Raw genomic sequence first — 25,290 nt, forward strand, 5'->3', positions numbered from 1 at the left:
CCCGAAGTGTTATAGAAGCAGTGCATCCCCACCTTGTGCAGCCTCCTAATCCTATTAGATAACACCAAGAATAAGCAGCTGGCACAGTAACAAATGCCAAATAAATGTGTTTGAACTGCTTGAAAGTATGAGTAAAAAAAATTTGAGATGTATACAAAGCATTGGGAGCATGACAAGAAGCTGGGAGCATATGGCCTCTGGTCTTCTTCGTAACAGCTGTCACTCCAGTGTGTCCAGTTTAGACTTGGGAATATCCTCCCAATGGCATTAAATCCACTGGAGTTTTTTTGATCTGGGTATCATCTTGCATGAAAGTTTTTATGAACTTCTGCTTTCTTTCAGTATTTTGATGAAGTTTCTCAGCTAAATGGGGAAGAGTATTTATGTGGGCTCTGCTATTTTAATACATTGACCACATGTGTACTGCATCTGAGTGCCTGTCGCTTTTTCAGTGTGTCCTGGGATTCACTAGGCAAGAACGAGGAAGCGGTGAGGTGCTGCTCTTACCTGGTGCCCCTGTTCCTTGGAACACCCTTCGCAGCAGAACGCTCTGCTGAGCATCCTGGTCATTGCTGGGGGGTTATTGTTTTTCTTTTTTAATCTGATGCTTTTCCATTTGTGGAGTTCACAGTATTTGCATAGCTGTCACTCCTTCCTCTCCTTCCACAGGGGAAGCTGGGGCAGAGAGGAGAGGAATGAATTGCACTCCAGGAGACAATGTTAATGCAGAAATACACTTGACATTTCAGTCCCCCTCTTTTCTCTCTCTAGTGAATTGTTCCCATCCTCCCCTTCTCCAGCAGAATAGACTTAGTCGCCCCCTAACACAAGGGGAAGCATGCTGAGGCCATGCAATGGTCCTTTCAGACGCAAACTATAAAAAGCTTCCTAGGTATCTAACCCCAAACCAGTGAACCTACACTTGTAAATTACACCTGTATTAACACAGATTTTCCAAAATAGTTCATTTGTAATGTAACAGAACTTCTGAAAAGTCAGGTGTGGCTGAAGATCTCCTCCTCCCTTACTCCACCCTAGCAATATGGATAAAAACAGGTGCTTCAAAAATTTCTTAATGGGGTCCCTTTTTTTAAGGTGAGTTAAGACCTTGGACGAGGTGTTCTGTCTTTTTTCCATCCCCTTTCCCCCTTCACATAAGGAGACAATTTAATGCAAACAACACCCTTTTGCCAATAAAATATCGCTCTGTTACTTGGGTCATACATGACTTTAAAGCAAAGCAATTACCCGTGGACAAACTAACACGCAGCGACTAGGGCAGAGGCACAGGGTGCCACATTTGTGATGCAGGTGGCAAACTCATTGTCTGATGTCTTGGAAAAGGCTTGCGATATGTCTCCTACTCCCAAACAGAAAGTAGCGCACCTTTCAGACTGGCTTCCAAAGCAGGGAACTTTCGGTACGCCTTCCTAAACTTAGGTCAAAGTATGCCTGCAGCCACCAGCAGAGCTGGGATTCAGGAGCTAGGGAGGAAGGAGGAGGAAGGGTGAAAAATCATTCCTTGCACTGTGAAAAAAGACCCACGGATTGGAAAGGAGGTGAAACACACCTGCGATAGGAGTGTCACCCAAAAATCAACGTCTCTAAATAGCAAGTGTACCATGCACACCTTTTCTTTAGAAGTCCTTTCTTGTTTCAGAGCACCTTGTTAGAGTTGGATAGTACTCAATGGGAGAGACATTGCCAGAGCTCAGGCCACCTCTGCAAACGTTAAGCCAAAAGCCACATGAGTGCAATCATTGTTGTTGATTGCATGGCATGAGCCGGGCAAGGAATATAGGGTTTCCTTTCCAAGACGTAAACTTCTGCTACTTAGATAAATGAGAGGTCACTGTCAGTGAGCTGATATGTGAAATACATGATCGTCCCACCACTTTGCTACTGCCAAGGTTTCTAGCAGCACAGGACTTTTACCTGCTGTAAACCCATGAGGAGAGGACACCTTTGTGCCAAAACAGGAGCAATATATAGGACTGCAAGGAAACTCGGGAATTATTCATGGTCACACTGGGTCTCAGCCTGTGGATAAGCACAGGATTTCAGTGTCCCTGCCCACCGTCGGAGGTTTGAAGATTGAAGATTATGATCAATTTAACTTGTATTCGTTGGCTGCCAAATAATTGCACTTTTTTCTCTGTGTAAGCCCCCCATGTTTTAGTTGTAGTTTGGGAAGAAGGGCTTGTAAGTGGAGATTAGCAAAGTCCTACTGTACACTTATGTTCCATTGCTGTTGCTTCCAGGTCTGGAGGCGGCATTAAGCACGCTGCCTGGAGTGTGTAGTGTCCCCTGCCCCTCGGATGGAGATTCTTCACTTCCAACAAGACCGTGGCACTCAGAAGATTGCCTTCAGGCTTGTGTTTGCCATCCTCTTCAGTGATGAAGTCTTTAGCTCCAGCCTCTCTGTGTGCAGATGACGAGGTTAGTATCTTCTGGGTGTTGTTTAGAAGCTGCATGTTCCACTGGACTTCAAATTCAACCTGAGACAGAGACTTGGAATTGAAGATACAAATAAGTAGTGCTGATGTATTTATTAGAGGCTGTGCTGGGAAATTGCTTTACTGTCCTATAGGCTGTAGAAATACAGAGCACCCGGATCACTCCAAAAGGTTCATGTTTGTCGTTTTGCTCCTTACCAGTTAGTGTTTCAAAAGTAATCCTAGCTTTTCATGGTAGGTTAAAGACTTTTACACGTCCTGGTGTAATTGCTTACTAGCATTAACTATGCAATGGCTTAAAAATAGACTCTATTATAAGCCTAAACTGCCTGTTAGGGTTGTGGAAGCAGCACCATTCATATCGTGCAGCACCTTTGCGTAGCTGTGGAGCGGGGAGAGGCTGAGTGCTCGCCTGGCTGTGGTACCGCTACCACTTAGTCTGCCACTGGGGTTTTTGTGGAGGTGGATGGGAGAGATCTGTTCAGTTTGTCATTCATGCCAATTATTTATTTTGTGAAAAGAGAGTTTTTGAGGGGAGCCTACATGAACTAAGCTTTTCACCGCTGAAAATAGTCTTAAATTAGCGTTGATTAAGCAGCAGAGCTGGATACCCAAAGTACATGTGCTATACTTCATCCACTGAAGAAAGATTGAGTAACCTGCCTTTTTATAGAGGCAAGTGCAGTAGTACTGGTTGTTGTTTGGAGCACTCCCACTAGCACTAACCATCGTGGGCAAAGCAGGGTACCTGCTTTCTGCTCACACCTCGGAGGGACGTTACACACGTGCACATCACACTAGGATAACAGAATTATCAATCGTTGCTTGATTTTGATTAATGTCAAAGCACTGGAGATACCTAACTCCAAGTGAGCATCTTTGTGGGAGAGTCCTTTGAGCAGGTCTTGGTCTCTTTAGAGGGTGAGAGAGGTATTGCATTTTTTCAAGCTATTCAAGGGCTTAAAGGTTTTATCGTGAATTATTTCAGAGTAAGTTAACAGTGTGCTTAGTTTTCTGTGGAGCTGCAAAGTATACTTCTGAGTACTGAGCAGTGCTTGTGCTACATGAACTGTGAAGTACTTTACAGCAGCAAAGTACCCCCAAAGCTCAGCACACCTTTGTGCTCCTCAGGCCCTGGACCATTTCTGAACACGTTAAATTCAGATTCAGCTGCTCAAACATTACAGCCAGAAATTGTCCTATCCACGTTTGTTTCTTGAATCAAGAAAACTATGCCTTTTCTGCTCATTTTTTAGTGAAAAATAGCTAAAGATTTCTTCACCTGAAGTTGAAAGCCTACAGAACTGTCTGAGATGTGACTAATTTGGGTGTCTCAGGAGGACACGCAACCAAGGCAAGGGTCTATCTGGAATAATGACCACGATGAGTGAAAGGTGGGTTTTAGGTTAGGACCATGGGAAGCAGACGGCTGTGTGTGCAACAGGCCTGAGGGCACATCAGTGCTTCTGCGGAACAGGTGTAGTTCAGTTTACCCTTCTAATGTTCACAGTCAGAACAATCGCCACATTCTTGGGCAAGGGGCATTGAAGAAGTTGGTGAAGAAAAGATGGAGCCTTTCAGCTAACTCATGAGAACTGTGGTTCAAAAGTAAACTCTGGCTTTTGTAATCAAGACGGATATTATTTCCTAAGAGAAAAACAAGAATTATTTCTTCTTCCTTTTTTAATTAGTACACTTCTCCAAAAATTGGGCATAATAATTAATCTGAAAGCTTTATGGAATAACAAATGTAAACTTCTATCATATAATATTTAATTACGAATGTCATGCTTCCTTTTTTTTTTTTAATTGGCTTTTATTTATAAGGTTCTGCAGATCACTTTAATGGCTTTTCAGTTATTTTTCAATTAATTGGTTTTGGTTTCCATGCTCCCTTCTTATGGATGTCTGCAGATTACTTTATGGATGAGTGAGGAGGAGTGTTGCAGAAGGTTCTTCTTCCATTTTTTTTTTCTGAAAAACAAGCTGGTGAAATGGAGTCAAGCATTCAGCATAAATTAAAAGCTCGCACACATGAAATCTGGAAAGCAGTTAGTAACTGTAACTTTAGCTGTTATGACAGAACTGCATTGATGCCCTGGAAACAATATACTTGGTGAGTAATTAAAGTTTCGAGGAATTGCCTTGCTGCCAGGGAATGGCTGGAAGTATAGGGGCTTCAGATGTAGCCCAAGAATCCCACCCAGCTCCTGGATCCTTATGGTTAAATTGGAATGTGTTTTACTCTCAGTATTAGGGGGAGGGGGTAACCAAAAAAACCCACAAAGTATAAGTGGAATTTTTACAAAAATTGAGACAAAAACTCAGATAGAGGTCAGCTGCCTTTATTTGCCCCACCTCTGCAATTGCTTCCCAGAAAAGCCGTGGCCTGCCGTAGCAGCAGGACACAGTATGCAGTTACACGGTACAAGTTGCTTGTGATGCCATGTTGCCTTTTGAACTGCTAAATGAAGTTTTTAATTACTGAAGCTTTGTGTCTGAAGGCAGCCAATATTTAATGTTCCAAGAGCGGATAAACGTTTCCTGTGACCCATAAACCTGTGGGTTTTCTCTGTTGCCTGAAAAAAAAAAATATGCCACCATTTGTTTTCCTAGATGGTGGGAAAGAATCTGCATCCCATTGGTAATCGGTAAACCATTTAGTTTGATTATTTCTCGTGTTTGGCTTCTTCTGTTGCACTGCATGAGTCTATGTGGAACAACAGTGCTGTCCTGAGCTAAAGAACAGTAAATGGCAGGTGGAAAGGGGTTCCACGCTCGGCAAAACGTGGAATGATCATGAAAATGATCAACATTCTTGCAAGTCATGAAGGTCTTTCTGAAATAGCTGGTGGTTCACTAAGCAGAACCACAAGCAGTGACCTGAAGGAGGCACACTTAGGCACGAATCTATTTTAATAAGTGTCTCTTTTGCTTCAGAGGCAGACAGACCAAAAGCTGAGCTGATTATAATTAAACAGGCTCCAACAGCAACAACAAAACTTGTTTTAGCGTGTGAAACTATGGTTACCAAATTTCAGATTTCTCTTACAAAACTGAATGTCTGATCAAGAACATGAGCTTTTTGCATAAAACTGGGATAAATGCAAGTGCCCATCAAGAATTCTGGAAGCTCAAGTGTGCCTCATCCTCAGAATGTAAAATGTATTAATATTGCAGTTGTTGTAATGAAATGCCAGTCTTTCCCATTGTAAAACTCAAAACTGTTTTTTTAATTTTTCCCTCGGGTCTGGAAATGGAGAAAGCACAGACTCTGAGCAGTGTAACAGGAAAAATGTGACAATTCCCTGAAGACTGAAATGTAGAGTCTTAGACTAAGTTTGAGGTCATGAAAGGTGCTGTTGAAAACGAAGGTTTTTAAGATAGTGGGAAATAATGCAGAGATGATTTCAAATTCAGTTGAGACCAATTTGCTGTAATTTTGCATGCATATTAAGTAGTAAGACAATTTGGGGTGGGGGAAGGAGGAGGAGAAGGTAGGAGCAAGTGAGACATACTCAGCTGAAGAGTAATACATCCCACGTTTTACTAAATCAAGGAGAAAAAGGAGCAAGCCCGTCTGGGCTTTGAGCATTGCCTGCCTACAGCAGACAGGCAAGCTGCTCCGGGGAGCCCTGCACGGCTCGTGGCTCGCACGTGGCACTTCAGTATAGAGTGGTATGAAATTATGACTTAATGACTAGAAGTGGGCCCTGTCCCTGAAATCTGAAAGTGATGGAGATGGTTCAGAGCTGTGTCAGGAGCTGCTGTTCGAATTGGGTGAAAAGGACAGATTGCAGTCCATGCTGGAAGCAGGTTACCTCCGGAGTCCTGTGGTGACACGCACCAGGGACTGTGTTTGGTCTGTTTTCACTGCAGTGTCCAGGTCTTTAGAGTGCATGTATAGATATGATGCTCTTGTGATACAGAGAAGAGCCAGCATCTCTGTTCTATAGACAGAAACTGAAATGCAGAATAAAAATTCTCTGCTCACTGCACCGCTATGAAATGCCTTTGGAGCCAAAGTTCAACCCTGCTACACCTCACACCTCAAACGGCAGCAACTCCGAGTGTGTGAGACAGTGGCGGGGGTGGGTTTAGGTTTTTCAGGAATTATGGCAGCAATTTCAGATCTTACTAGGGTCAGTGAGATGTGGGGGTATGTTTTGAGGACTATGATCCTGAATTACAAGTATTAACTGAATGCAATTCCTGTGTCTGAATAGATACATGATACACAGTGTGTTTCTCTGCTGCAGTCCCTGGGGGATTTGATGTAACAGGTGTGTCCTGGCTGCAGCCATTCCCATGGAGCATAACTTGTATTAAATTTAACTAAAGCCTGGTTAATTAAAAATGGCAGAGAGATGCTTGTAAACATCTGTGTGGCAGCTCAGCAGCTAGCTTGCAGAAGTGGGAGACTTGCAGCTGGAGGGATTGATGCTGTCTGGCACTTTTACAGGGCTTTGGACCACCGCCTGGGTGCTGTGGGTGATGCACACTCCCCCTCGCCGGCAGCATCTCACCTGCCACATCGTGCCAGCCTGCTGCCATGCCAGAGGTGTGCGGCGTGGCTGCCTAAACCAGCCATCAAGAAACATCAATGAGAAGGGCAAACTGCTGTAAGTCCTGGAAGGCGCTGCTCCGCTGGGAAAAGGGCGCTGCTCCTGCAGGCTGCAGGGCTGTCCTCTGCGAGGGGCCTTGGGAGCCTCAAAACGGGCTTGGAGGTAGAGCTGTGGTGTGAACAGCAGAGATTTGGGGCAGACCTCTCTGGCTTCCTAAAGAACAAAGTAAATTGTATACCCTGCACATCTTGGCCTTTGTAGAGTGGTTTGGGTTATGGGGCAGGGAGGAGAGGTGCTGGCTGGTTGAGATCCCACCAGCAAGCTATTTGCTTAGTGTCACCTCATCTAATCCGACCCAGCGAAGCAAAGCAAATGACCGGCACCTCTTGTATCAGTGCCGCTAGCAGCTCCCGAGACTAACCACACAGGTCCTCTGGCCTTTTGCTTGTTGCTTGAGCTGATGTCGGCGTAGGACAGTGGAAGGAAACACTGCTGCCTCCATTTGAGCAACTCCTACCAACCATGGTTCCTCCAGTCTTGGTGAGCGTATTAAACACAGACTGCAGCGGGGAGTGCTGACGGCACGTTGCGTGCTGTGGCTGTGCGGGGCTGTTCCGTCAGAACAGGGCAGGGAAATACATTCCCTCCATCCTCAGAGATGAAAACTCTCTGTCTAAACTAGGTGGTACAAAATCCCCTTCTCCACAGAATACTTTTTTTTTAATTTTGTTTAAGTTAGTGAGGAAGTTAGCTATTACAAATGCTTCAAGGTATCATCTTGATTATCTCCTGGAAGCAGCAGGATTTAAAAAAGTTCATTTTCTGACTAGCATGCACTTGTTGGCTGGAGGAAAGCGTGCCTGGAACCAAGCCGTGCGCACCCTGCTACACCTTACAGCTGCATTACGTTGTAATTCCTGTCTCTCTCCACCAACCAAGATACTTCAGACTGCTTCACCAAATAGCTTTGGCTTTTTTTTTTTTTTTTTTCCCCTTCACCAGCAAACCGTTCTCATGCCCAGGAAAATATGGAAAAGAAAACTGGCAGCTGAGGTGACAAGTCACTGCAAAAGCAAGACAAATGAATTCACTGAAACTCTCACTGTGTTTCCCCTAAATGAGCAGAAGAAAGGTTTGAGTGTTCCCGTGGTAAGTTAAGCTCTTTTTATCAGTTTGTTCTCTCTTGCCCAAATCCCTCGGTCACCTTTAACTGGGGGAAGAAGGGCAAAGGAACAGCAGACGTAAGGTACTGGTGGATGGGAATGTTAAGTGTTCCCTTTGCTGAGGCCATCCTTTTCCCAGCTTGTCTTGCTGAGAGGCTGGAAGAGCTTTAGAGCCTTTTCTCCAACAGAGATGCTTTTCCACCTAGGACTCGCGATGGCTACCTGGCTCAGCACAGGAACCTGTCCGTGTGGCAGCCCGGTGTGAGCGGAGGCAGACGTCCTCGTTAATGCCACAACAGAGCCAACCTACCTCTGGCTGGAAGGAAATCCTAAAGGCAGGGTAGGCTGGGCTGGGGGGTGGGGGTGGGGGTGGGTGGGCTATCTCTACAAAAGCCGCCAGGGATGAAGAGTCCAGTTTATCCCTCCTCTGATTGCATCTCTACTATTCCCTGCCCAAAGCCTTGCTCAGTCTCTTCCCAGCTGCTCCAACTAATGCATTTCTCTTCTGCGTGCCTGCAAAAGCCTGGAAGAGAAAAGGAGAAGGTAGTGTGTACGCAGTAGAGGCCCTCAGGGCGTGTGAGGGATGGCAAGGGTATGGAAAACTGAGGGGCAGCCTGGACCAAACAAATCTTTCTGATTTACTAGACCAAATGCAGAACCTCTGAAGACTGCCATTACCCTACAGCTGAATTACCGACTCTGGCAAAGCGGAAAGGACACAAGTTTCTCACCAACTTATGCAGGGCTTCTCAGTGGGGAAAAAAAGCATTAACCACAGAGGAAACAAACCTAGACTGTTCTTACAGAGACTGGTGGGGGAGGGTGGAGGTGGGAAGACCGTAACGAACAGAGTAATGAAGTAAGCCCATGGGTATCATCAGTCTGTAGGTAAATAATTTCAAAACAACCTTTAGCCTCAGGGAGATGATGTTTCATTTAGACGTTGAATGAGCCCGCTGCATCAGCAAATCCCTCTCTCGGGGTTACCATTTATTCCTGCCTCGTGTCGAACTCTGTTACAGGCTGCAAGCAATGAAAATTGCAGACTGAAATTATTAGTGTTTGTTAAATGTTTGCACTGGGCTGATAAAGTTCAGTGAGCTATATTTGATGCTTCTTGGAAATATGTGAATGATACAATGGTTATGGTTTTAGTCATTTGTGAACCTCTCCGACTTCATCACAACTCACCTAGCAATTCTGTCCTTCTACTTGAAATAAGATTGCACGGTCTAGTAGCTAACCAAGTACCATGCGCTGGTTGTTCGCTTGTGGGTGGTTTTTCTTCGAGGGCTCGGCCAACAGAACCTCCCCCGTTTGTTTCCAGGCTTTAGCAATCCAGAGGAGTCCCCTGTAAGCAGCACCCTGTCGAGGCAGCCGTGGGCATGGCCACGGTAGGAGTACTGCGTGGTCCAAAGGGGAACGCCGAGGGAGGAAGGCACCCAGGGTTAAGGTGTGTTAAACATGTGGAAAACTCTCCGGTGGATTGCACACAACCTTTTGCAACCAATACAAGTTGAAGAGAAGAATTCCAAGTGCAAATCTTCTAACCCTTGTTAATCTCAGGCACTGCTTATTTGTTGGAAGCAGTTCCCTCTGACAATTGAAATGCTTGGAATTACAGTGGATTGGTAACAAAAAATGACATGCTCACCAAAGGTAAGAGATACCATCTCCAATTTCATTAATGCTGTGTGTTATCTCTTACTGTTCCTCTTCGGAAAACAAGTTATAAAATCTGGGTTCTAACAGGTTTTGCTCATAAGCAGTGTGGAGGGGCATTTCACTTCTGTAGCCCACTCTGAGCTGACTTAGCGCTTGTGAGAGACTCTTTGCAGGTTTAATCCTCTATGTCTGGGCAGTAATTGTGACGGTTGTCACAGTGAGTCCCAAACCAGGGGGTGAAGAGGCCAAACGGTCCTGCTTTGTTGAGGTTATTTGAATGTTGGGCTTGTCTATGCTGAATTGAGCTCAGGCAGTTGGTCTGGTGTATAGCCTGGTTCTGTGGTATCGGTGTGCCTGCGGAGAAAGACGTAGTACAAAGAAGTGTTGAATTGTTCAGGAACCCTTCCTGATGTAAAGGGCTACTCACTACCTTCTGTGTCACCAAGCGGTTCTTTCAGCCAGCACCTATGTATGAAGCATAAGCAAACGTTCAGGTCTGCTCCTGGATGTTCCCAGAAACCCAATGGTTTAGGACTTCCGTTCCAAAAGCAAAAATACAGGACAATTCTAAGCCTTGCTCGGAAATGTACCTGCTTATCCTCTTTAGCACATGCCCCAACATTGGCCTGTGTTATTTCTTGTAATATAATAGCACATGCTTTATTCAAAAGCAAGGATATGGTGCATAAAGATCTTGAGAACCCTGAGCTATCGCATGACTGTGCAAATGGTTTTCTGCCATATCGCTCTGCTTTGCTCTATTTCAACTGGAATTTCTTTGCGGGGTCAATGCTTATCTGTAACAGGCAGCCTGATAGGCTGCATGAAGAGCAAATGATGCCTGTCAGACCAGAAAGCACACCAGTTCTTCCTTCCTGATGGGGAGCACACAATCACAGCGAGCCTCTGGACAGTCTCAGAAAGGTTAGGACACCAACGGGGGATCTGTTTTTGAAGTCAGCAGAACAGGACTGTTGGGAAAGTGTCACACTAGGACACTGATATAAAGAAGAAATCTTTTGAAAAGCACTGGCTTCATGCCCAACCATTATGGAGAAATTTCCGTAGAGTAGCTGTGTGGACCTTGGTAATGTGAGCAAGGAGATATATGGTGATGCCACTCTTAAGTACAAAGAACATATCTAAAAGGCTGGGTCGGGGTACAGAGGTCAAAGGCATTATGAAAGGACCCACTGACCATATCACAGTCACTTTAAAAAGTGAAATAATGCTTAGCTTGAGAAGTTGCGGAAGAGCCCCAGTTTCAAGTCCATATTTTCAGTCACGTGCTGTTGAATCCTGTGACGGCAAAATAAAATGAGCACTAAATATTTTGCTCAAAAAGTGGTTTAAGAACAACCCTCCAGCTTTTTAGCCAGCATCCTCAGTATGATGCATGTTTGCACTTCTCTAAGGAAAAACTGTGATTGCTTGAAATAAGTTCTTCTACTTCTTCTAAAGCACAGCTTGATTTGACACTTGAGACAGAAGTTCTCTGTCCAGTCTGGCGATGCGGCATTGCCCCACGGGACATCAGGCTTATTACTTCAGGGTCCCTACAACAGAATTGCCAACAACCAAACTGCCATCTAAACAGTTCTTAGGACTGGCAAGTAAGCACCACGCAGCCACTCGCTGTGCCCCAGTGGAATGGGGGAGAGAATGGGAAGGATAAAAGTGCAAAAACTCGTGGGCTGGGATAAGGACAGTTCAACGGGCAAAGCCAAAGCGGCGTGCCCAAGCAGAGCCACCCGAGGAATCCCTTCCCCCTGCCACGGCAGGCAGGGGCTCAGCCCCCCCAGGGCAGCAGGGCTCAGCACGCGGGACGGGGCTGGGGAAGGCAAACGCCATCGCTCCCAGCGTGTCCCCCCTCCTGCTTGCCCAGCTTTATGTGCGGAGCGTGGTGTTACATGGTCTGGGATATCCCCTTGGGCAGCGGGGGGCAGCTGTCCCGGCCGTGCCCCCCAGCCAGCTCGCTGCTTGGAAGTAAGGAGCAATAACAAAAGCTTCCCTGTGTTACTAACACTGTTTCCAGCACAAATCCAAAACGTAGCCCTGTATTAGCTGCTATGAAGAAAATTAACTCTACCACAGCCAAAACCAGCTCAAGCCCACAAACTGCATCAGAAGCAGGTAGGTGACATCAAGGGAGACGCAGAAGCAGCTGCTGCTGAATGAGGTGCAGCAAAAGACATCAGTGATTCAATGACGCTCATGAAAATGAATAGTCTGTAAATCTGTACTCGTGCAGTACCTGTTGCAGACAAACAAGGTGGCACGTGGGCAGCAAAAGAAGCAAGGACAATAGCTGAGGCTCTTGGGCTCGGTAAAGAGGCTGGGCTCCAAGAGAAACTTGCCATTCGGTAACTACTTGCACTCAACTAACCCCATTACATTATAAGCAAAAAAAAAAAAAAAAAAAAAAAAATTAAATTCAAGTAAAAGCCAGGGAAAGCCCTAGGGAAAGTTCCAAGTTAAAATGCTGAAAGCTTGTAATGAGTCCTTTGATTTTAGAAGTTGTACACAGCTCCAGCAAACCCTGGGCCTGTGAAGCATGTCCTGACAAAATAGAATAAAATGCAGGTTTTGCCCTTAGGCAAAAGAAAAATAAATAGGAAGTTGAATTGATTTCTAGCAAATGTAACAAATCTACGTAACTTGTATCTGAATTATCAGAAAAGGGAGGAAAATATTCAGGCCCTGCCTTCAGAAGTATAGGAGTGCTTAATTAGATGGCTGGGATGAACATTAGCGACTCTGCACCGCCTGCCGGGAGGGATTACCGCACCGCTGTCTGCACAACCACCACGGGGATGCCAGGCTCTGCCTGAACAACCACAGCCTCATTTTGCATGTAGAGAGTGAACGGAAGTTTTCCAGGCCAGTCAAAGTGCAAATAAGTGTGATTCATCATAGCAGGTGGATAGCGTATCAATAGAATATCAGGTTGATATCGTATCAATACAATATCAGGTGGATATTGTATCAATATAATATCAGGTGGATATTGTATCAATATAATATTAGGTGGATATCGTATCAATATAATATCATGTAGAAATCCATATCATATCAGGTAAATATATAAATATAATATCAGGTAGATTTCATATCAATATAGTATCAGGTAGATTTCGTATCAATATAGTATCAGGTGGATATCGTATCAATATAGTATCAGGTGGATATCAATATACTATCAGGTAGATATCATATCAATATACTATCAGGTGGATATCGTATCAATATAATATTTTATTTTCCCTAATGTAGCAACAAGCCAAATGTGACTTTGTGGTTTGGAATCTGGAGTGTTAGATTTCAGCCATAATACACTGACATTAAATCTGTACATAAATGCCATTTAAGGACAAGAAGCAGGTAGGCTTTGCTGGCGTAGCTTTCTGGTAAACAGAATGAATTTTCAGATCTCTGAGGAGCACGGTGTAATAACTGATAAATGAGAGGCTGAATTATTCAAGTGCCATTTTTTACCGTAATGTGCATCATCAGATTTTTTATTCTTGTCTTTGAACAAAGAGGTGAGGCAAGGGAGCTGGGACCAAAAAGCTGCAACTGCCGTGGCACTAACAAGAAGCGCTTTCACTTTTGGTTTTCTCTGGACATGGGCAGTTAAAAAGGTGGTATTCATTTTGCGAAATATTAACTAGATTACTTCAGATGTGCTTCTCATTTAATTAAAATTTCTAGCTGGGTAGGTCAGAACATCGTCTCATCGATGCTGAGGCAAGAAGCAGGTATAAACTGATTTATTGCTGTAATTCTGTGCCTGCCTTGGTCCATCCGTTTCCCGAAGTCATATGGCAGCCGAACTGCACCTAATGGTGAGTTGCTGGAGGGGATTTTTGATCTCAAAACTCCACGGATTGTGATCAGGAATTCCACCATGCTGTTGCTTGTGTAGCAGCAGATTTACACAACAGCAACAACAAAATACACTTGTTGATCTAAACCACTCCTCCTTAGGCTGTTCGGGGCTGGAGGGTAAGCCAGCCAGAAGTGCTCGGTACACCAGCAACAACTGGAGCCTGACTGGTTTCACCTGGCAGCACGGGACAGCAAATGCCACGAGCACCAGGCACCTGTGACACAGGTTGGCCTGAGGGAACGTTCAAGCCCACTTCTGAGGACAGGGCACTGGTGGCATCTCAGCGTGGAGGCATCTGCTAAAGCTCCTTCTTGCTATGAAATTTGCCATTGTAGGTGTCCAAACCAGGTGATTAGTCTTGGAGGAAGATCAGGGATATCAGAAGAATTAAATGTAGCGCTTGAAAACCCGCTGTGCCGGGCTGTTGCGTCGCTGTTGGGGCTCTGTGTGGGTGTGCAGCCCAGCACATGGAACGTGGCATTCTGCACAACAGGAGGGAGAAGGGTACCTGGGCTGGGTGATGTCCTCCTGCTGCTGCAGTGCGTGTGCATGCTTAAGCACGTGTCACCGCATCACCTGACAGTCAGCTGAGGTCAAGGGGCTTGCTTTTTAAACATGGTGTTGCTGCTTATGTGGTTTAAAGCTTAAGTTTCCTTTCTTAATCTATCCAAGAATTTACTAATTATATCTTACAGTTGGCATGTCATGTTTTCCCACTGAAACCTGAAATACAAAATTTTGAGTCAGCAGGACTTGTTTATGGTGTTTGTATGAATTATCTTTACACCACAAGGGTCTCTGGTCCCCTTTGGGTACTGTAAAGAAATGAGCAACATGGAGAGATTTGTGTAGGACTTCATGGAATTCACTTGTGATCATTACTCTGGGGTTCTACAATCATTTCTCCCAGTCGTCTATACCATCGTGGTTGACGAGCGTGCTAACAAATGGCTATCACCAAGCCTGAACAAGCTGCACCCGCTCTTTGGATGACAGAATCTGAACTGCCTGCCTGAGGCGTAGCACGGGGTGCTTGACTTCAGCTTCTCCTTCATGTTGTTGCCGTGGAATCACCCTTGTGCAAATCGGAAACCTCTGACTTGACGTTAGGGACGGGGCGTAGCTTTGCAGCGCAGCGGTGAGTGGCAGAACAGCTTTGCTGTGTGACCACAAACAATTTTTTTTTGCTTGATAACTTTATCCCTGCTGTTGTGTCTTCATGATAACATTTGTCCGTATCTCCTGTTGGAACACAGTGTGCTCACATAATGATAACACATACCACTATTTAAAAGTATATTAACTGATATATATAGTATATCATAAGTATATATACTATATTTATATAGTACATACCATAAGTATATATGAGAGAGGATTATATCATGCGCCGGTCTTCTTGGTGGGTTGGAACAGATCGAGCTTCTTAGTAGAAGAAGCTACTAGTGTTCTCTCGTCCTAATTCCATAGCGTTTTTAGAGCTGATATCCAACTGCAGCCCAAACAGACAGAATAATTATCCAAAAAGCTAAGCCTGATCTTTCATCATGATAACGATCACACTGCTTTCCATTAAGGAAATAATGTTATTCAGGAGGTGACTAAATGCCAGCCTCTCTGATAGCGTAGCAGACCCCTGTGATCTTGAACCTACTTTTGCTTTGCGCATCACCCTCCACCTACACTAGCATTTCTGCAAGTAGCAATCCTGAATAGTACTGTAGATTGGAAAACTGATTTATATTTTAGCACTTTTAAAAGATGTTCATTTAAAATGGAAGGAGAAAAAAAAATATCTCTACTGATTTAAGATGTTGGATAACATATCCCTCCATGCCTTTAGCAAGATGATGTCTAGCAGTGAACTCACCAACACTGATTGATCACACAGACACCCAGCAATTGTGAACGGCTAATTAACCCTTCAGTTAAGCATTTCTAATCAGACAAAACAACCTGATTATAGGTACTACATCCTGAGAGTACAGGGGCTGCATGGTAGTCCAGTGAGCCCCTAATGAGCTAAATCACTTTATTTTAGGAGAGAACATACAAGAGTAACCAGCTGGCTGTATTTGCAGCATTGACTGCGAAGAAACTGAAGAGATCTGGTGAAGCACAAGCTTGCATTGTGACCCAAGGGGTAAATAAGCAATATAAATATGGCTATGATTTTTTAGGTATGTGTACGTATGTGTGTGTATGTGTATATATGTGTATATATACACACACACATATGTGTGTATATATATATATATATATCTGTATCACGTCTGATATATAAAGAACTGGAAGCTAGCCACTTGGTAGCTGTGAATTCTTGCCCAATTAGCAATGCAAACACTTAATAGGGTTGTTAATGTTTGATTAATCGTTATTATATAGACTCACAGTGCCATCTAGAGACCGCGTCCAGATTTTGAACAGCTTTCAGACCTGATGTTAGAGGAACAGAGAAGTCTTTATTGTCATACTGAAGGTTTCATACGTTACTCCCGGAGCTCGCTGCCTTTCACTGAAACAATGCCTTGCTTTGTGGTTATTAGTATTATTCCGTTTTGAACATGGGCTTATCGAGTGACAAGCCTTTGTGGGTGTTTCTTTTTGCAACCTGATCTTAAATATGAAAATGTGAAGAAGACTGGGGACTGGTGGAAGTGGGCTTAAACAAAACTAACCCTGACAATCAAGCCCAATCCCTGATGTGACCTGAACTGCAGCTGTGTTGTTACACTCCAGAAGGCACCATGCTCTTGCAAGATAATCCTTGTGAACTTCCAGGCTAATGCAGGTGGCACGTGTTTTCCCGTGCTGAGTTTATTGGGATGGGGGTAAGGCTCAGATGGGCAGTGCTTTGTATTTCCAGCCTTTCTGGTGAGGCTTGTACTGGGCAGCCTGCCTGCTCGCTGCTGGCCAACATGCTGTTTTCAAGCACACAGCTTCACAGCCGTTGCAAGAAAGGGGATGCTGCAGGCACAGCCGAGCAAGCCTCTGGGGAGCCTTACTTCTGCTCTGTGCTGTAGGGAAAAAATACTTGGCAAAAGCCACTTATCAGAAGGACCAAGGTAAACAATCTGGGATGAGCAATGGAGAGAAATAACACATTTTTTAAAAATTTTACTGATTTTTTTTATAAATATTAAAAAATGGTTTTTTATTAAACCCAAGAGACCTAATTAATGTCCTGTAATGACAAGAAACCAGTCTGAATTTTCCTGAAGCATGAGTTGAGATCTGCCACGGTAAACAGTCACAGCTGTGTCAGAAAGTTTGGGATTCAGGTGGCCCCAGGGTGAAGAGCCAGCGCCAGGAGCTGGGTGGCACGGCAATGTAGATCTTCCATGGCCATAGCTTGTGTCCTTCAGTCAGGCATCCAAAATCCGTTGGGTTATGTCTCTTGTCTCTGCAGAGAAGGTACAAATGTTTCATTTAACCCCCAAAAGGACACTCAGGACCCACAGAGGTGCTGTCATTTGTGCTTATCCTTCCCGTTCTTGGCACTTTGATAGAGAAGGGAGAGGAAGGTTTGAAAGCCTGGGAAGCTGTATAGATTATTTAGGGAAGTCCAGTTATTCCACTGTACTGGCAATCCCACGCTCAGCCCTTCTCAGTGCCCGTACAGCATATCAAAGCTGAGATGACAGCTACTCCCAGCCCTCCCAGTTTTTTACTTTACACTGGATGCTTGAATATAGGTGTTGTCTTTGTGTACTGTGCAAGCTTAAAAGCTTCTTTTCTTCCCTTTAAAGTAGAGTGTAAATGGGGATCGGGTAGCCAAATGATAACAATAAAATACTGTGTGGGTTGAAAAAAGAAAAATCACTGGCAGGCAACACTTGGTCTACCTGGACCCTCATGCCTCCCAAAAGCACGTCTCTACATCTTCTTGAACAAATTGCTCTTCCCTTGGCAGAGGGAGACTCTGCTTCTTGCTGCTCCAGGGATGAGCATGTGAGGGTGTTTAGCTATCACAACCTGGTCTCACTATGTTGTTTTTGTCCCATGAAAGGTTTTTTCTCTTCTGGAAATGAAGGCAGAATGGTGCGAGGAGCTTGGTGACTACCCCAGCCGACCCTGGAGCTGTGCATAGCTGCACCCAGGCTCTGCCAGGTGACCACTACACAGAGTAAATCTCACCCCTTTCTGAGACAGCTGACAGAGTGTCTGTGTCAAGGACAGGCAGGAGCCAAAAGAAATCTTTTATAAAGTGCACACCACTGCTTTCTCCTCATGCAGCCGCTGCACAGCCCATGGGGCAGCCCTGCTGTCACTGTGATGTCCCTGGAGAAACCAGGGTAGCCCTGTGCCAGGGTGGGTGAGCAAAACCCTGCCTTGCTGCCTTCTGTTCCTGCTCTTTAACACCTAAGATATTTTTTTTTTCCCCACCTTATAGAAGAGCGGAATCAATCGATGAAAATGGGACATACTAAAACGTGAGGGCTGGCCTCAGCATCCTGCTGCGGTCCTCAATCCAGAGAGTAAAACCAAAGCGAAAAGGACGCAGAGTATTTGGGCTTCTCCGTCGGCACCAGGCACAGGGTGCCATGTATCCAACACCCTGACTCTTTCCCATGATGATAAAGAGCCTTCCTTGGTTTTTTTTAACTCAGCTGAGTGAAACGTAAAAAGGGGAAGAAAATGACAGCACGTCCCAGTCAAAAATATTGGTGCAAGGGAGGCCTGAGGAAGCCTCCTGAGCTCCGCCTTGGTTATGGATCCCACCCCCTCATACCCCTTCACAGGACTAGTCAGAATGGCTGAAAAAGCCCTCTCTGCCTTTTTTAGGTGGATATATGGGCAGAGGTGTATCGCTTAATTGTAATACACTAATACAGGCCGGAGATTGTTCTTTGGTTGTCGTACACCAGTTACCTTGTTGGTCCCTTCTTAGTTTCTCTACATACTTTAGTCGCAGTCTGAAACAAATCACTGGACAAATTCTGTACCTTTATCCAGAAATCTGTTTTCTTTCCCACTATGAAAGGATTTTCTCGCTTGTTTTGGGGGTCTAAAGTTTCACACTTGAATACCTATCTAAAACCAAAGCCTACAGCCCCAGTCTGCCTGCTGTTTGCCCAGTCCTAAACATAAAGCCGTCGCATATGTTGCTGTGCGAAGCCAAGTGAGATGTCATTTTATGGAAGTTGTTGAGGAAACCTACAGAGCTCCTTCAGTTTGACAGGGCAATTTGTTGAGTCACTTCAATGTGACAAGTCAGCGTGACAGACCTCTGTATCTTCAGCAGTCAAGAAATAACTCTAAGCCAAAACCAAATGCCCAGCATGTAGCAAAGAGCCAGGGGTGCGGAGCAGAGGGGTCTAACTGGGCTCTCTCAGAGGGCGCACAAGAAATCAGATCTACTTGATTGTTTGCTGATAGCTCTGTTAAAAATTAGTTTGAGACTAATGTCTTCAAATTTGTAAGGAAGCCTGTGGGTAAAACCTGCTTTTGCTGTAACTCCAGATGTTCCACTTGCACAGTTTTAAAGTCATGTTCAGGGCTTTCTCCATGGGGACGGGGACTGGCACCCACGGCTGGGACCAGGCAGGCCCTGCTGAGACCAGGGTTTGCTGCTGGACCTCAACTGAAAGCAGCTCCTGAGTCCAGGTCACTGTCCCTTAGGGGCACCAGGGTCCCCTGCAGCCATGCCAGCTACCCCATGGTAACCAAAGGGTTTCTGCATTGCATTTTCTTTCTCTTGGTCCTAATTACAGTTACAGAGCATTTGGGGGGGGGGGGGGGGGGGGGTCGGGGGGTGAGGGTGGTGGTGTTTGCATATATTTAAGTGATGTCATATAACAAGTTCTTTCTTCACAGGTGAGAAATAAGGTCCTCGTGAATCCATATCCAAACAGATATCTTCTCTTGATCACAGAGGTGAGACAGCGGCTGCAAGCAGGACAGACTCAACAAAACAAAACGGTGAGGGCTGCCACACTTGCACTACCAGTGTGTCAAGTTACAGAGCTAAGAGCTGAGACACAGGGAAAATTGCATAGTAAGGCTTATTTTGCTGCTTTTTAATGCAGCACTTCTGTATACATTGATTATAACAGTCTCTATGCAATCACGCATTCTTATCCTTCTCTCCTCTAGAGGAGTTAAGTGAGCTTTGTTGATAAACTCCCAGATTTCCAATGAAAAAAATTGAAGTGTTCAGGCCATTAATTTTCATTCCTGTTTCCTTCTTCCTGATTAATTTAACCAGTGCAGTGGAGTTATTTTCAGAGGCACCAAGGCAGAGAGTCATTTCACACAGCTTTCATGCTGTGAGATGGAGCATTTGGGTTTGCATATGAATTTGATAGTAGCAACAGTAGCAGTGGGAAGCTTTCCGTGCCAAAGGGAGTCAAAACTGAGAACTCCATCGCCAAGAGTTAGTCAGTTATAGCTGTGCTGCCGTAGTTCAAGTCCTTTCTTTCTCCCCTCTTCATCAAGTAACAGAAAAAACATTCCTGCCTGGCCCAGCAGATCAAATCCAAGCATGCTGTAAAAACATAACACCCTTGATAAATGTTGGCCTCTACTAATTTGTGTCAAAAAGAACAGAGGCTCGCTAACTAGACTAGAGATCTAGAAGAGTTAATTTTGGCTGAAGAGCTAAATTGTAATCTGGTTTCCTAAATCTTAATCTACTTCTTTGCAAACGAGTGAAAACTAGTAGAAGATCGGTTGGGGTTGGGGGAGGGTGTTTCTCACTGAAACAGGGAGGTGCCTCCGCAGGTGAATAGTAAGCTGCCAACATGATGCTCTTAGGCTCCAAAACCCACAGAACATGTGGGACTCCTCACATGGCTTCCACTCAGGTCAATTATAGAAACTGTCTTGAAAAGGGAAAAGTTCCCCTGCTCAAATGCAGCGGTGCTGGAGGACATCAAAACTAGCTACCTGAGTTTGATCTGAGAAGCTGAAGCAGTGCAGGAAAACCATACTGCAGTTCAGTCCGCGGGCTGTGTTTACACAAAAGCCATAGCTCTAACACTGCATACGGCTCTGATGAGTCGCTTGCAGTACATCAATATTTGCTCATATGTCTTCAAACAAAATAAGGTGAAATGGTCTAGATGTTTCCCCCTCTATATTATTCTCTTCAGCCTGTGGTTGTTTTTAAGGAAAATAGGATTTTGTTTCACTTACCCACCCTTTTTTTTCCTAGTTCCCCTTCTTTCCCTCCTGTGGTGGTTTGCCTCCACCTTTCCCTTCACCTGTGGCTCACCTCATCACTGACCTGCTGCATGATTGTCTTTGAGGCATCGGTCGCTCTTCCCATGGTTTTAGTGCCCCCCACTTCGAGGACTTTTCCCAGGATCTCACTTAGGCTTCTCGTTGCACCCTGCTCCCTCTGTGCCCCTGTTGTCCATCTCTGTCCCTTCCATCCCGTGGTCTGCACTCTCCTCAAGGGGTTCCCTCGGCCTCTTTCTGGCTTTTCTTTGAGGAGTCCCAGCAGGCCGTGACTGAGATCTTTCTCCCACTTCTTTCTGCTGCAGTCACCAATGCCTCCACCAGTTGGTGACAACTGGCTGACAGACCCTGCTAGGTTAACCCCCTCTGCCCAAGTTAACCGATGCATGCGCTGGGACCCCTGGCTGCCCAGCTGGCCTCCCTTACAACCGTTCCTCCCCTTATCTTCCCCACCACAGAGCACAGCAAAATGGACACAAGAGCTGAATATCACTTTCAGTGGAGCATCTCTAGGCTTCCACATTCAGTTTTCATCGCAACTTTGCAGATTCTGTCTACCAGCCCCAGGACATGCCCTTTTAAACTCATCTTCACCGGTAAGGTTCTTCCCTAGCTCTCCTTCCACAGCTTTTGTCCTCTCTTATACAAAAACTGTACTCACTTTGTTACGAAAAGAAGTGTATTCCTTACACTTTCTTTTTCTACGTATCTGCTAGTGACCGTTGTTGGACATATAAAAATACCTTGTGGTTCAAACTAGGTGGGCAGTCCTAATGCTTTGGCTTTGATACACTGCACAAATCCTGCTTCAAAGTTCTTCTAAGCTGTTCTTTTGACTCCATTATTATTAAGTCTCTGACTTAAACTCCCGTTTGAGTTTTAACCTAGTTGATACTCTCAAGCATAAGTATGAGGATTTGGGTCTGTCTGCCTTGCTTGAGTGGACTCAAGCCTAGGCTCTATGTGAACGTGTCTTGTAAACCACTGAGGGTTTGGAGCATTGTTTTGCCCTGTGCATGCACTGCGCCGTGCCCTGGGAGAGCCTGGCTCTCTGATCGCCTCTGCAGTGTTGCCCAGACAATCAGTAAAGGAATAGGAAGTGTTTGGTAGTTGAAGGCTAATAATTAAATGCTGGCATCAGAGTGGTTCAAAAAATTATGCAAGAGCCCTCTGAAGCTTACGCATTATCATCCTCTGTTTTTCTTTACTGTATGCAGTGCCTAATTACTACAGAAAAAAAGGTGTTTTCAAGTTTATGCAAAGGTGGAAACCAGCAGCGCTAGGACAAGCCACTCTTCCAAAGTGGTAAGCTGTAGCTGCCGGGTACACAGCGCCCTGGACAGGATGATGGCAACTTAGTGACTAGGAAAATCCTAGTAAGGGTAAAAAGACCTATTAGTAAGAGTAAACAGAGAAGGTAAAAAAATGTCACTGTTGATGCAACTCTGGATGTGAAGGGTGGATGAACACCCTGGTCAGAGTCTTGTTGTCAAACAGTAAGGCAAAGCCTACAAAAGGAGAGTTTTATAGTGAAGTCATATGGGACATAGCAGGAGTGTAGAAATGTGATTGTCGGTGGGTTTTGTCATCTCCCGCAGCTTTATTTGCACATTTAACAGAGAGGCAGTGCTGGGGGGACATTGTGATGAGAACTGACTTCTTACTGCCTTGAGTGAATTGTTTGATGTGATATTTGGGACCAATGATGTCTTAGGAGCTGGATTTTCAGGGTCTGTAACAGTTAACATGAAGCAGGACTGTCAAACCGGGGGAGGGGGCTGCTTTTGTGAAAACAAGGCTGAAGAACGGGCTCCGTAGCTCTTGAAGATTGTGTTATTGTAGTATAGACTTGTTCTGAGAAAGTCTATCTCTTACAAAGACCTGTGCCGTTTAGGATGGATTGAATGAACTTCCAGTCTATCATTTTTTGGGTGGAACTGGTCTTTCGCTGAAGTCTGCAGAGGAATTTTGGTGGCACTGAGCTCCTGGAATGTCTTTCCAATCAGCCTGAGCGGTTCCTCTGCAGGCAGGCAGCAGCCGAAGAGCCGCAGTGCCCAGTGCCCGTGGGATTCCACATCCCTCAAGCATCTGCTCTCCACTGCCTGGCCAAAGCCTTTCTGGAGGCACCAAGATCTCTCTAAGCAGACACTTTATGCCGCCAGTTTCCTCAGTTTAAAGACACTGAAAAATGTCAGTGGAAACCTTTTTTCCCCCATCTCTCAGGTTTTCTGATTTTTTTTTTTTTTTCCAAGAATATCAACTCAAATACAAAAATTGGAAATATAAGCTCAGGGAATAATTGACTGTGGATCACTGAGAATCCTGACAGCAGGGTTGCCAGTGAGAAGGGAAATGTTACTTTTGTGACTATCTTGCAAGTAAATTTTTAAGTAAAGTTCTAGATGATTTCAAGACTAAAACCCCCTACTTACACGTACTCATATATATATATATATATATATATATAACATTTTTTTAAAATGTTTGGTTCTATGACTTTTTAATTCTAATTTTAGCACAGAGAAGTTTGCATTTTGAAGGATCGTTTTCATTTTACTTGTATTTTAAAAACAGACAATATGTTAACACGGTTATAAATCAGGGTTTTCCTCCTAGGTTTCATTTTATTAGAAAGCTAATGGCAGAGTTCTGGAGCCTTGGGGATTTACTCTGGCACCGCACAGGCAGCTCTAGCAGCAGTCCTTAAGTAATAGACACACTAGTTACATTTTCTTCTTTCATTTACATCATAACGATTTTTCTTTCAGTCTGAATGAAATCTTGCCATCAACAAATACCACAAAATAACTTTGTACCCAGGCACGATACGTTGCAAAAGTACAGGCTGGTGTAGATACAGTGCTACAATTGTGAATTCTGCAAAATTAAATGTAATTTGTAACTACAATAGTACTTCTTGCAAAAACCTTTGTTGGTTGAGTTTGTACAGTAAGCCTCAGCACTGGGACTGCCTAGTGACACAGCTCAGCGAGAACTCAAATTTTCAGGAGCCTTAGCTAGAATGCAGCTTGCTTTGTGCTTTCTTGTGGTTTTGCTATCTGGTCAAACAGCAAATGACCCTTCAGCTTTCGGCTTTGCTCTCAATAGCTGCCAAGCACACCGGCTGTGCTTTTTGCTGCTTTCAACCACAGCTTTCAATCTCCCACACCCTCCCCAATTATTCAGTGAGCACTCAATGTTGATGAGCAGCCCAGCTCTTCCTCAGATTTCCTACACTGCCAGGAGATGCTATCAAGAGCCTTGCTGTTAGAGCTGCAGCCAGGAGAGGTGGTAGAACCAGAGCTCTCAATGTGCTGGATAATATGAGGTGTCACTATGAAAAGCCCCCGCTAAGTTTTACGCTAACAGGAGGGAAAACTGAAAATGGGTAAAGGCAGGAGTACGGCAGAAAAGAAATTAGATGGTCGAGCAGGACTTGGCTGCCGGAATGGTGCTGGCCTTCTGTAACAGCTGTTCTCCGTAGGGAAGAGGAGCTAACTGTCCTGCTCTTCTAATCAAAAGATTTTGTTCCATTATAGGCATCAAGTTTTACAGAAGTAGTAGCCACAGTGGTGTCAGAGAAAACCAAAGAGAGCGCTTGCAAGAAAATGTGACTTGTGGGAAGAGACTGGAGGAATTAGTTGCACTTATTTGGGAAAACACAAGGCTGGCTGAAGGACCTAAGTGTTCTGACATACGGAGGGGTTCTAGGAAGCGATGATCTAGCTGTCTCTTTTCACATAGGAGTAGGAGCAGCTCAGGAGGCAGTCTCTCGGGGAAAAGAACTTTGCTTTTTCCCCACTGACATCTGAAAGTTAGTCACTGCAGGAGGCTATCCTGGGAACTGTGAAATCTCCTTTGGTGGATAAGGAGAAAAAACCCAACCTAATCCTACTTTGGAGTGGAGTAAAACTGTTTTAAAAGCAGATGCACAACAGCCACAGCTTGGTTGGTGTAGCCAAGATTTGAGTGGCAATGCCCAGGGGCTCAGCCCAGCATGACCACCCCAGCTGCTCAAGCCCCGCCACCTTGGGGCATCACTGCCATTGTACCTTCTTCCCAGGCTCTCATCACTAACTGCACACAGCTTGGAGAAGCTCTCAGAGTTTTTTTCCCCTCTGAAATGAAAAGCCCTTATTGTCACAAACTTGCCCACTATGGTTTTCCCCAGGCAGGGTTACAGCAGCTTCCAGGGTGGGCTCCTCCGCCCAGCTCCACTCCGGATGCACAAAAATGATGATGCCATGCAGTATCCTGAATTCACTGAGAAAGACTCTGCTCCTACCTGTCACGTAAGCAACACCCCTTCTAGCCCTTTTCTGTTCAAACGAGAGCCTCTCTGACTTCAGGCAGTCTGGAAATTTCTATTG

At 44.9% G+C, this 25,290-nt stretch overlaps 1 long non-coding RNA gene across 3 annotated transcripts; it reads left to right on the plus strand.

The window, feature by feature from the left end:
* The first annotated feature begins 1,987 nt into the window (after positions 1-1,987).
* Positions 1,988-17,817, plus strand: LOC130144967 (uncharacterized). Of its 3 annotated transcripts, none has more exons than XR_008820328.1 (6): positions 1,988-2,439; positions 6,919-7,183; positions 8,024-8,170; positions 8,391-8,524; positions 9,512-9,843; positions 17,748-17,817. It is a non-coding gene; the product is annotated as an uncharacterized LOC130144967 (long non-coding RNA). The 3 variants fall into 3 exon arrangements; XR_008820327.1 differs by lacking the exon at positions 17,748-17,817 and adding an exon at positions 15,780-15,931 and having other exon boundaries at positions 9,512-14,876; XR_008820326.1 differs by lacking the exon at positions 17,748-17,817 and having other exon boundaries at positions 9,512-15,931.
* Positions 17,818-25,290: the final 7,473 nt, after the last annotated feature.

Source organism: Falco biarmicus, chromosome 2 (assembly GCF_023638135.1).
Source record: "Falco biarmicus isolate bFalBia1 chromosome 2, bFalBia1.pri, whole genome shotgun sequence".
NCBI classification, from domain to species: domain Eukaryota; kingdom Metazoa; phylum Chordata; class Aves; order Falconiformes; family Falconidae; genus Falco; species Falco biarmicus.